Consider the following 11,267-nt stretch of genomic DNA (forward strand, 5'->3'; position numbering starts at 1 on the left):
CGTGCCGAGAGCTACCGAGAGCAGCCCCGGGCCGGCAGCCGGAGCCCCCCAGGGCCAGCAGAGCCCAGAGAACGAGCGGGGCTGAGCCGAGCCGGGGCAGAGCCGAGGAGTGCCCGGGCGTGTGCCGTGCCACATGCAGCCCTCCCTGCTGCTCTCATCCCGACCAGCTTGTCCTCATCATTGTATCGTGTTCCACAGCCCCCGGAGCTGCCGCTTGCCACAGCAGGCATGGTCCGAGCCGCCGCTCAGGAGAGTGGGATCCCGGGGTGCCAGGGCTTGGAGACCCAGCCCTACAAAGCCAGACTCAAATACCCACAGAGTTTGGAAGGCTTGGGGACACTTTCAGCCTCAGATCTGATCAAAGCTTTACTTTCTCATCATTGTATCGTGTTCCACAGCCCCCGGAGCTGCCGCTTGCCACAGCAGGCATGGTCCGAGCCGCCGCTCAGGAGAGTGGGATCCCGGGGTGCCAGGGCTTGGAGACCCAGCCCTACAAAGCCAGACTCAAATACCCACAGAGTTTGGAAGGCTTGGGGACACTTTCAGCCTCAGATCTGATCAAAGCTTTACTTTTTTTGGGACAGTATCCCAGAGCCCCGCTCTGGGGATGAGTTTAGCAGACGTTGATCCCAGGCTGTTCTTCCTAAGCCTGGTCATTGTTTTGAGGTGTTTAAATAGTTTGTGGTTTCAGCCTCTCAGGGTCAGCAAACCAGGGGTTTCCAGCCACGGGGGCTCAGTGGTGAGTGTGTGGTGTGAGGGATGCTCAGTGATAAGTTCATGTATTGAGAGTTTGAGGTGCCAGCTCAATTTTATTATTTTTTTTATTTCATTCTCCTTGCTACAATACTTCAGCGAACACATTTGTGGCTCCCTGCAAACCCCTCTGCTCTCACCTTGCCCATCACCACCACCAGGAGCAGGAGTGCTGCTCCTAATCCTGCCCAGACTGATCGCACTTTTCAAGTGCTCAGCCCTTCTTGCCCCCATTCTGAAGCAAACCCATCTGAACAGGATGTTGGGATGGTTGTCCAGGTGCACCTGGAAAGCCTTGGAGCCAGCCCAAAATGTCTTACATCAGGCCCTGTTACATCTCACCCTTCTTTGATCTTGAAATCCAGTTCTCCAGAGCCAAATCACCTCTCTCCTGCTCCCAGTGAGCTCCCTCAAGGTGGCTCTCAGCAGGACCTGGAGCAGTGGAGCCCATCCCAGAGACAGCCTGGATGAGCTGGAATGCCAGTCCTGCACAGGCCAACATTTTGTTTTGTTTCTGTTAAAAACTTTTAGGGATTTGAGTTCTGCCAAGAGAGGCACAGCCACAACCACCCCTCCTGCTGCCTCTGGGGGTTTACTTACATGGAGGGACTCTGGCAGCTCCCCCACAGGACTGCACTGCTTGGGAGCAAGTCCTGGGGAATTTCAGCCCCTTAAACAGCCCTGAGTGGGGGTTGTGGCTGCAAGAAGAGATGGCTGGGAAGGTTACAGCTAGGTCACAGAGAACTTGGAAGGAAGAAGATGAAAGGAGCCATGTAGTCAGTCTGCACTCATAGAGCACCTGGGGATCCAGAGTTTGCCACAAGCTGGAACCAGTGGTTCTGTGTTTGCTGGCACTTGCCACCATCACACCCTCCTCCTTCTCAAGTGGCATCTGGTGCCACTGGTGGCATTGCAGACGTGTGGGAGCTGCCTGGCCATAGCTGTTCCCTTCCCTGTGCAAGTGGAGAGGCTCCAGAGGCCTCCCCACTGCAGCAGCCTGTCTGCCCGTGCCACCTGGGCACCCCAGCCAGTGCCCACTGGCACCAGTGCCCCGCAGCCCCTCTGCTCCAGGTGCCTCAGCATCACAGCAGGGCCAAGGGCCAGCTGTCCTGGCCCAGCACTGCTTTGGGGAAAGGGGCTCACAGGGATGCCCCTGGGTGTTGTCCAAAGCCAGCAGCTGAGCTGGTGGCACAGGAGCTGTTGGTGCACAGATGGATCCACCAGCCTCAGAGCAGGAAGGTGCTCTGGGCTGCCTGACCACGGTCTGGGGCTGAGAGAGAGGCTTCACCTTTGCCAGGGGAACCAAAGCAACAATGAATAAACCTGTCAAGCTCACTCACACACCAGTTTTCATCTGCTTTGCCTGGAGCTGCAGCCAGGCCCAGCTGTGCTGCCTCACTGCCCAGTGACCTGCACCCTCCAGAGGCCTCTGTGCCCCTGGCAGGAGTTCTTGAGGGAGGAAAGGTGGCTCAAGGGCTGTGCAAGGCAGCTTCTTCCCAAAGTCATGCCTCGATATAACCTGCATTGCCCCAACAGCCCCCGACAGGGGCTGCTCTTGTTCCCTAGCGCAGGGACACTCCCCTGCGGGGACAGCCTCCCCAGGGCTCTCTGCACACACCAGCCCATCCCAGCAACGCTTCCAGCTGCTGTGACAGCCCTGGGCGCTGGCTCTGACAGATCCACCCCAATCCCCTTTCAACTCCAAACAGGACTCAAGGGAAACACGCAAGTTTTGTGGCACCAGAGGGAAGGGTTAAGAATTGTTGCTGCCAGATTGGGAACAGTTGCAAAAGGGAAACATAAAAATAAAAATATGCATCCCTAAAATAAACCTGACATTCATTTCTTATCTTGGCTGACACGTGGGGCTGCTCCCACTGCTGGGTTTGGCTGCAGAGGGTGGAGCTCCCACCGAGCCCAGCTCTCCTCAGGATAGGAACCGTGGGCATTCCCATTCCCACTCCTTTGTGCAGACTGAAGCCGTGAGCCCGTCAGAAGAGCAGGGACAGAGGGACAGCTGGAGAGGGACTGTTCTTCCTGACATCTTCAGGGTACCAGCAGGGCTGATGGAACAGTGGAGCCACCACGCCACATGGCTGCTGGCAGAGCAGGTGCCTGTAGGACGTTCCCTGCTCTGCCTCCCTGCTCCCCCCCTGCCGTGGCTGCTGTGGCAGGGGAGGGCCTGCCCAGGGGCCAGGTTTGGGGCTGGGGCATGCACCCGAGCCCACGCACATTGCAGCAGCTGCAGCTGTGCCCTGCTCCCTCCCCAGGCCAGGGGAGGTGCTGGGGCCCAGCTGTGCCAGCAGAGGATGTGACCCAAGCCCTGCACAGCTCTGTGTCTGTGCTGCACCTGGGTCCCCTAAAAACACACACATCTCACCTTCCTACACGAGCCCGTACAGCCTAAAAACCACATCTAGCTCTGCTGCTTTTCCAGGTGTCAGCTGGGTCTGGAAATTCATGGGGAAGAGGAGCAAAGAGGCACAGGACAACTCACAGCACTAGTGCAGGTCTCCTTATCCAGCCAGGAGCAAGAAAGCTGGCACAGCCTGGGACATCCATCCCTCCCAAAAAATCACCATTCCCTGCACTTCAGTTCATGTGCCCAGGGAGGTGTGGGAACAGCCAAGCCCAGCTACTTGCCTCCCCTCCAAAGCTGCCAGCAAAATAATGAGTAACTCTGAGACAGCTGGGCTGAATTCCTGGCTAATCAACTAATTTATTTACTCCTCTGATAGTTATTTGTTGTGCAGGGACACAAATGGAAATTTTAACAGCTTTTTTCCCTATCTGTGCATGGAAAACTCTGTCTTCCCAAGGCAGGGACAGGGGACAGGATGCCAGGCACAGGGTGGCCATTGGAAGCAGACCTTTGGGAATGTGGAAACGACCAACAGACTGTCTTACCCAGCACTCCCTCCCAGGGGGTTGCTCTAATCTTGGTTTAGGAAGCTCCAAATGGACAATTAGAGAATATTTTTCCAAATAAATGCAGTTTCTGATGGTGTGTGTGCATGCAGGACTCACTGTCACAAAACATCCCTGCAGCTGCCCTGTGTCCCTGCTGCAGGGCTGTCCCAGCCAGCTCCAGCTCCTCCTGGCAGCTCTGGACAGCTCTCAAAGCTGTCTCTCAGATGTGGCCCTATCTCAAACTTGGAGTCCCCCCAGCAGACAGAGCTGCAGCATTTGGTGTGCTCAGCACCACGTCAGGCCCCAGCACTGCTGCAGGGGTGCAGGGCACACCTGGAGCTGAGCGGGGACTGGGCTGCAGCGAAGGTGAGGCCACTGCTCACCTCCAAGATGAGACCAGCAGGTCACACCTTCCTCAGAGGTTCAGCTCCTCTCACCACTGCATGCTTGAGCCCTGGTGTGGGTTTAGATCATCTTCCCCTGGGGGTTTACATGGATTGAGGGCAATAAGGTTCAGGATGATTTTGCAAATTGTGCAGCATAAAATGTATCACAGAGAGATGGGGGCTCAGTGCAGCAGATACTGGTGGTGGTCAGAGTCCAAAGCCTGACAGGACACAGGGAATGGCTTCCCACTGTCAGGGCAGGGCTGGATGGGATATTGGGCAGGAATTGTTCCCTGTGAGGGTGGGCAGGCCCTGGCACAGGGTGCCCAGAGCAGCTGTGGCTGCCCCTGCATCCCTGGCAGTGCCCAAGGCCAGGCTGGATGGGGTTTGGAGCAGCCTGGGACAGTGGAAGCTGTCCCTGCCACGGCAGGCATGGGAATGAGATGAGTTTAAGGTCCCTTCCAAGCCAAACCATTCCATGAATGTCTGTGCCTGCCTCTCTGCTCCCCTGGTCTGTGTTCCAAGTGTTGTGACCCAGAACTATCCCCAGGCTCTCATGTGCTCCCACTGATGTTTCTCAAGCACTGCTGATCCCTCCCCAGAGCTCTGCTGGGGGCTGGCAGCTCTCTCCCTGTGTCATCACATGCAGGTTTAGTTCAGAGACCACTGCAGAGCCCTGGAAAAGGCCAGCTGTGCTCCCAGCTGTGCTCCCAGCTCCGGGTATCTCCTGCATCACCCCGAAATTTATAAACCTTGTTTGTCACCATGACATCAGAGCACATCTTAACTGAACAGCTTATCCCTGCAAAACGTCATGGCACTATGTGACATCTTCAGTGGCCAGGAGTAAAGCTCTGGTGACACTGCATGGCAGGTGCCCCAAATGGGGAGTAGAAACAACGTGGGTTTAGCACAAGGCTGAAAAGAAAGCCTTTATACACGTTTTTCTGGGGTTTGGAGCAGTGTCTGGAGCCTCATCCGTGGGCAGTCATCCTTGGTGCAAGCAGCTGCCTGAAGATCATGGAATTCCAGAATGGTTTGGGTTTGGAAGGGACCTTAAAACTCATCTCATTCCAACCCTTGCCTTGGGACACCTTCCATTGGAGATGCTCCTGCTGTGGAGAAATCCAGGAGATATTTTGTTCCCCAGCCAGAATGGAACTGAGGCACAGAAACCCTGGGATTTGGCTCTGTTTCTCACACGGAATTTTCCAGAGCTGAGGGCTGAGCTCAGCTCTCTGTGAGTGGAGCAGCCTGGGGAGGCTCAGGCGGACCCCAGGTGCCCTGTCCAGGCAGGGTGGATGGCACTGTGCCCCGTGCCCGAGCCAGGGCTGGCATCAGCTGGGGAGGGGCACAGAGGCCTTGCCGTGCCCAGGGACACTGTGGCACTGTGGCACAGCACAGAGCCCACGGGGACAAACCTCTCTGTCCTTCAGCCTCCCGGTGCGAGGAGCAGATGGGCTGGAGTGGCTGGGGGCACAGGCACGGCGGGGACAGGTGGCTCCTCCCGCGATCCTGCTGCTGCCAGGGGAGGACGGGAGATGGCTGTGAAACCCTCCTCCCTTCCTCCTGGGAAGGGGCACTGGCATGCAGGGCTTGCAGCTGAGGCAGGGCTCCCTGTCCTGGGTTTGGCTGGGATAGGGTTAATTTTCTTCCCAGAGCCGGTCCAGGGCTGTGTTTTGGATTCAGGATGAGAACAGTGTTGATAACACGCTGCTGGTTTGGTTGTTGCTGGGAAATGCTCTCCCTAAGTCAAGGACTTTTCCATTTCCCATGCTCTGCCCGCCAGGAGGTGACAAGGACTGGGAGGGATCATGGCCAGGACAGAGGGATATTCCAGACCATGGAACATCATGCCCAGTATGGAAACTGGGAGGGTTGGCCAGGAACCAGCTGCTGGGATGGGCTGGGCATGGGTGGGGAGCGACTGCCTCACTGGTCAGTCTTGGGCTTTATTCCTCTCTCCCTCCTTCTCACTGCATTATCCGCACTATTAGTACTTTTGTTATGTTTCATTTTGTTTTAATTATTAAACTGCTCTTAATCTACCAAGTTTATCTTTTCTTTCTGGTTCTTCTCTCCCACAGGGAGAGGGGGAAGTGTCTGAGCCAGCTCCGTGTTGTTTCCTTGCTGGCTGGGGTTAAATCATGATCCTCCTCCATGGGCGTCTCTGCCCATTATTAAACACTCTATTTTCATTCAAGAATGAGACCCATGGGCTCCATCATCTTTAAAAATCTCTTCCATGACCTTTCTGTCCATGTCCCCATTTTTTTTCCATATTGGGTCTGTGTGTCAGTCAGCCACCTTGTCCTGACAGCCTCTGAGACCAGGGAGAAGCTGCCTACGGCTGCTCATTCCAGCAAGCAGCAATTCCATTTACAGCCCATCTAACAAATACAGGCTGTGCTGTGCCAAGGCAAATAGGAAAGCACAGCACTTCAGACACTCAGGATGCAGCTAAACCATGCATAGAATGCCAACTGCAAATCTTACGACAAAATTCTGCTGGTTTTTTATTCAAAATGAAAATATGTTGGTGCCCAGTGGGCAGTGCTGAGGAGAGAGCTTTCCCCAGTTCACTCCTACTCAGCAGGAGGAAGGAGATGTTTTAATATGGGACTGAGATGTGACAGGACAAGAAATCTGCATGTTCCCCACTACCCTCCTTGGGATCAGGGAACAAGGGGCAGGACCAGAGGAAACAGCCTCAGGTTGCACCAGGCAAGGTTTGGACTGGATATTGGTATATCTTATCTATATACCAATATATCTATTATCTACCAATATATCTATATTTCTATAATGGATATTGGTATATCTTATCTATATTGGCATATCTTATCTATATCTATCTATATATATAGATATCTATATCTATATATTGGATATTGGTATATCTTATCTATATACCACCTCAAGTGGATGGTCAGGCATGGGCACAGCTGCTCAGGAGTCCCCATCCCTGGAGGGATTTAAAAGACACATGAATGTGGCAGCTGAGGACATGTTTTAGAGGTGGCCTTGGCAGTGCTGGGGTAATGGTTGGACTTGATGATCTCAGAGGGTTTTTCCAACCCAAATGATTCCATGACTCTCTGCACCACCCTTGGTCTGTGTTTCCCATCTGGCAAGATGCAAACCCCATTTTCCTAAATCCGTGCACAAGGAACTTGTGGAGATGGTAGAAAATGGCAGAAGGCTTCATTCCCACTCACTAAACCCCAGGTACAAAGCAGCAGGATGTCACAAAGTGTATGAAAAAGGCTGTGAATCCCATGGCATCAGCAAGGTAAAATGCCAGGGACAGTTCCAGTGCCAGGGCTTCCTGCCAGGCTGAAATCAGGTCCTGTGAGAGGCCTCCCCATCCCACCGTTCCTAAAGGGGCTGTTCCTGCATTCCCAGCCCTGAACAGGAACTGAAATCTCACTTTCATATCTTAGAGGGAAAGTACATTCAGCCTGGAGCAGCCTGGAGAGGAGGAGATGAGGGCAGAGCTCACTGGGGTGCAGCTCCTCCCAAGGGGCAGCTCCAGCCTCTGCTCTGTGACCAGGGACAGGGAGCAGCTGGAGCTGGGCCAGGGCAGGTTTAGGGTGGAGATCAGGAAAAGCTCTTCCCCCAGAGGGTGCTGGCACTGCCCAGGCTCCCCAGGGAATGGGCACAGCCCCGAGGCTGCCAGAGCTCCAGGAGAGCTTGGACAGCGCTGCCAGGGATGCCCAGGGTGGGATTGTTGGGGGGTCTGTGCAGGGACAGGAGATGGGCTGGGTGACTCTTGCAGCTGCCTTCAGCTGGGGTTGTTCTGTGATTCTGTGATACATGAAGTCAAAGATGTGATCATTCTCCACTAAGCTACCGCACAGGGTCAAGCACACTTTGAAACACAATAAAAATCCAGGCAAATCCCCAGCTATTTAATGGCAACTAACTTGGAAATCATTAAAATGGAGGGTTGGATGGGCAATGAGGAGCTCTGTAGCACCTGTTAGCCTGGAATAGGTTTGCATCCCTCTGGAAAAGGTGTCACACAGTAGGAGTGCAAAGGAAGCAGAGAGATCCCCCAGGAGAGCAGGAGGAAAAAGAGCAGTGAAAGCTCTTCCAAGTGGAGGCAGCACAGCAGAGGGTGGGAAACACAGGCTGTTTTCAGGCTCTGGAGAGGTGAGAATAACCAGGGAGTCAGGAAAAATAATAATATCTGGAATAAAGAGAGACAATAATGAACTTCTGTTGACACTGAAGTGGTCTTTTCTCCCAGTGTCAGGGCTGGAGAGCTCTCGCTGCAGATCTCATGGGTGAACACTCTCTGAGTGAGATCAAGGCAGCACTATTTCTTTAAAAAACCTTCTTTAAAAGCACTTCTTGGATTATATGAATTTTCTAAGTCTCCATTTTCCAACATTCCATTTAGATACTGAAAAACATTATGCCTGTGAGTTCATCCTTCTCTGCTGAGATGCCATGGAGGCTTTTGGAGGCATCTCCCAGGGGGTGCTGGTCCAGCCCCACACAGGCCATGTTCCACCCCCTGCACCAGCCCTGAGCATCCCTGGATCCTCACTGCTTCCAAAACCCAGCTCCCTGCGAGCAAAACCATTGCAGCTTTTTGTACCAGAGAAGGGAACAGAGCTGGGGAAGGGGCTGGAGCACCAGGAGGGGCTGAGGGAGCTGGGAAGGGGCTCAGCCTGGAGCAAAGGAGGCTCAGGGGGACCTTGTGGCTCTGCACAGCTCCTGACAGGAGGGGACAGCCAGGTGGGGGTCAGGCTCTGATCCCAGGGAACAGGGACAGGACAGGACAGGGGGGAAGTTGAGCCAGGGGAGGTTTATGTTGGATATTGGGAAAATCTTTTCACTAAAAGGGTGGTCAGACACTGGCTCAGGCTGCCCAGGGCAGGGGTGAAGTCACCATCCCTGGAAGTGTTCAAAAGGCATCTGTGGACCTGGGGACATGGTTAGTGGTGGTTTTGGCAGTGCTGGAGGAATTGTTGGACTCAATGATCCTGGAGGTCCTTTCCAAATTTAATGATTCCATGATTCTGTGACATTTTTAGGACTTTATCATTTCCGTGTTCTGTTCACAGCAAAATCATGGGTTTATTCCGACTCCTTTGTCCTGAGGATGTTTTCCTGAAGAGCAGAAATCCCTCAGGGCTGGCTCAGGAATTTGATTTCCCACAGGGCACTCACCAATTGAGTTTTTTCTCTGGTTTTTCATTACACGGAGCTGTTACAATGACTCCTCCCAGGGCACCCAGCAGGCACTTCGGAGGAAGAAAAGCACAACACACACCAGCAAAATTGATCCCAGCAGTCCCGTGGCTCCAGCTCAGGTCCCGTGGGTCAGTTTTTGCTGCCTGGTTTTATCTGCAGTATCTGCCTCTGCTGGGCTTAAAAACTGCCCAATAAAAGCTGGATTTGCAGAACTCCCAGGCTGGAGCTGATGGCCCATGGCAGTGCTCCTGCCTGGTGGGGCATTCCCATGGGATTTATTTTAAGCCTGTGTTCAACACCATATGCTGGAATGTTTTTCCAGAGCTCCAAAGGATCTGAACTGGTGAATTCTACATATTCTCAAGTGAATCCCTGAGATGAGTCTGAAGTGGGTTAGTTCACAGCCTGCCTCACCAGACCCAGATCCTGCTGGGATAAAGGGGACAAGAAATCATGCAAAGTCTGTTCTTCCTCACAGAATCAGCTTTCAGCTTTAAAAAAATGAAACATTTAAAATGAACATTACAAAACCTTTGCATCAAGATTTTCAGTTTGACTAAAAATTTTGGGCTATGTTAGATGAACAAACACAAATAATTAGAAATTCCACAGCAGCAGCACATCCCATCCCTGCTGTCCATGTGTCCAACCCCTCCTAGAGAGCTGGGCTGCCTGGTGACACTGTCATGGCACAAGTCATGTCATGACGCTGGCCATGGCACGTGTGGTCCCACAGGGATGCAGCGACCACAGAGGAGAGCAGAGGAATGGGGCACCAAGGGGGTAGAGCTAAGAGGACCTGACTGGCATTTCTAAATCCTGAATCAGCATTACTGCACTGCTATGTCTTTTGGGCTTTGACAGTTCATAGAATCCTGGAATGGTTTGGGTTGGAAGGGACCGTAGAGCTCATCTCATTCCACCCCCTGCAGGGACACTTTCCACTGTCCCAGGTTGCTCCAAGCCCTGCCCAGCCTCATGACAGGGGAGTTGTTACTGGATGATCTTTTAGGTCCTTCCTATCCAAACCATTCTGTGATTCTGATCTGTGATGGGGGGCATTTTTCTAGGAAGGATCTGTTGAATCTACCCATGGCTTTCTTGTGATTTACGATATATTAAAGCTGTTAAGTATAAGCATTTAATTTTTGGATGAGACCATATCAGGGTAGGACAGGATCACAAGGAGAAGTCAAGAGCCTCACCATTGTGATTAAATCCTGCATTTAAATCCACAGCAGTGCAGGGCTGCCCTGAGCTGGGCTGGTTTACACTGTCCCCAAAGTCTGCTGGGCTGAGGGGAGCCTGGATGTGTTGAGCAGGAGTGCTCAGCCCTCTGCCTGCCTGCTGCTGAGCACAGGCCTGTGGGGTTCTGCTGCCCAGGACATGTGCAGTGCTTATGGAAAATATCAGGGATGGGATCCAAGGGTTCCACTTCAGCAGCTCCCTAAAGCACCATGTGTGTCTCTGCTTTCTGCCACACCCCAGGTGTCCCCTGGTGTCCCCAGGTGTCCCCAGGTGCCAGCTTTGCTCTCTCTTAGGGTGCAGAGCCTGCTCAAGGTGCAGTGTTCAGGCAGCTCTGTCTGTGTTTGCACACGTTTGTCCTGTCCCTGGCTCTCCCAGCTAGCATGGAGAAGTTCTCAAGTTAAACCAACTACAAGATACAGGAGCCAAGCACAGGAGCTAACCCCAGCCTCTGGGAGTGTCTGCCAGGGGATTCTGATGCTTTAAGGAGGGTTTGAAGATCTAATCCACTGAGGAAAGCTCAGCTCTGGAGGCACACTCAGCTTCACTCCCCCGCCAATTGCTCTCCTGTGCCTCCTCCTCAGCCCCAGCATTTTGCACTGAGAAAGAAATCAGCAAGTTGTACAATTTGCTGTTGGAAGTAGAAGTCCCACAACACCCCTGCACCTCCCCATGTCAAGGTGAGGGGTTATTTTTGGGGGCTTCTGCTGAACATCCCCTCCTGCAGTAACCCGTGGCAGGGAATGGAGTGAGCTGGCCAGGTGTTGC

The sequence above is a fragment of the Geospiza fortis genome, unplaced genomic scaffold, assembly GCF_000277835.1.
Source record: "Geospiza fortis unplaced genomic scaffold, GeoFor_1.0 scaffold114, whole genome shotgun sequence".
NCBI lineage: Eukaryota > Metazoa > Chordata > Aves > Passeriformes > Thraupidae > Geospiza > Geospiza fortis.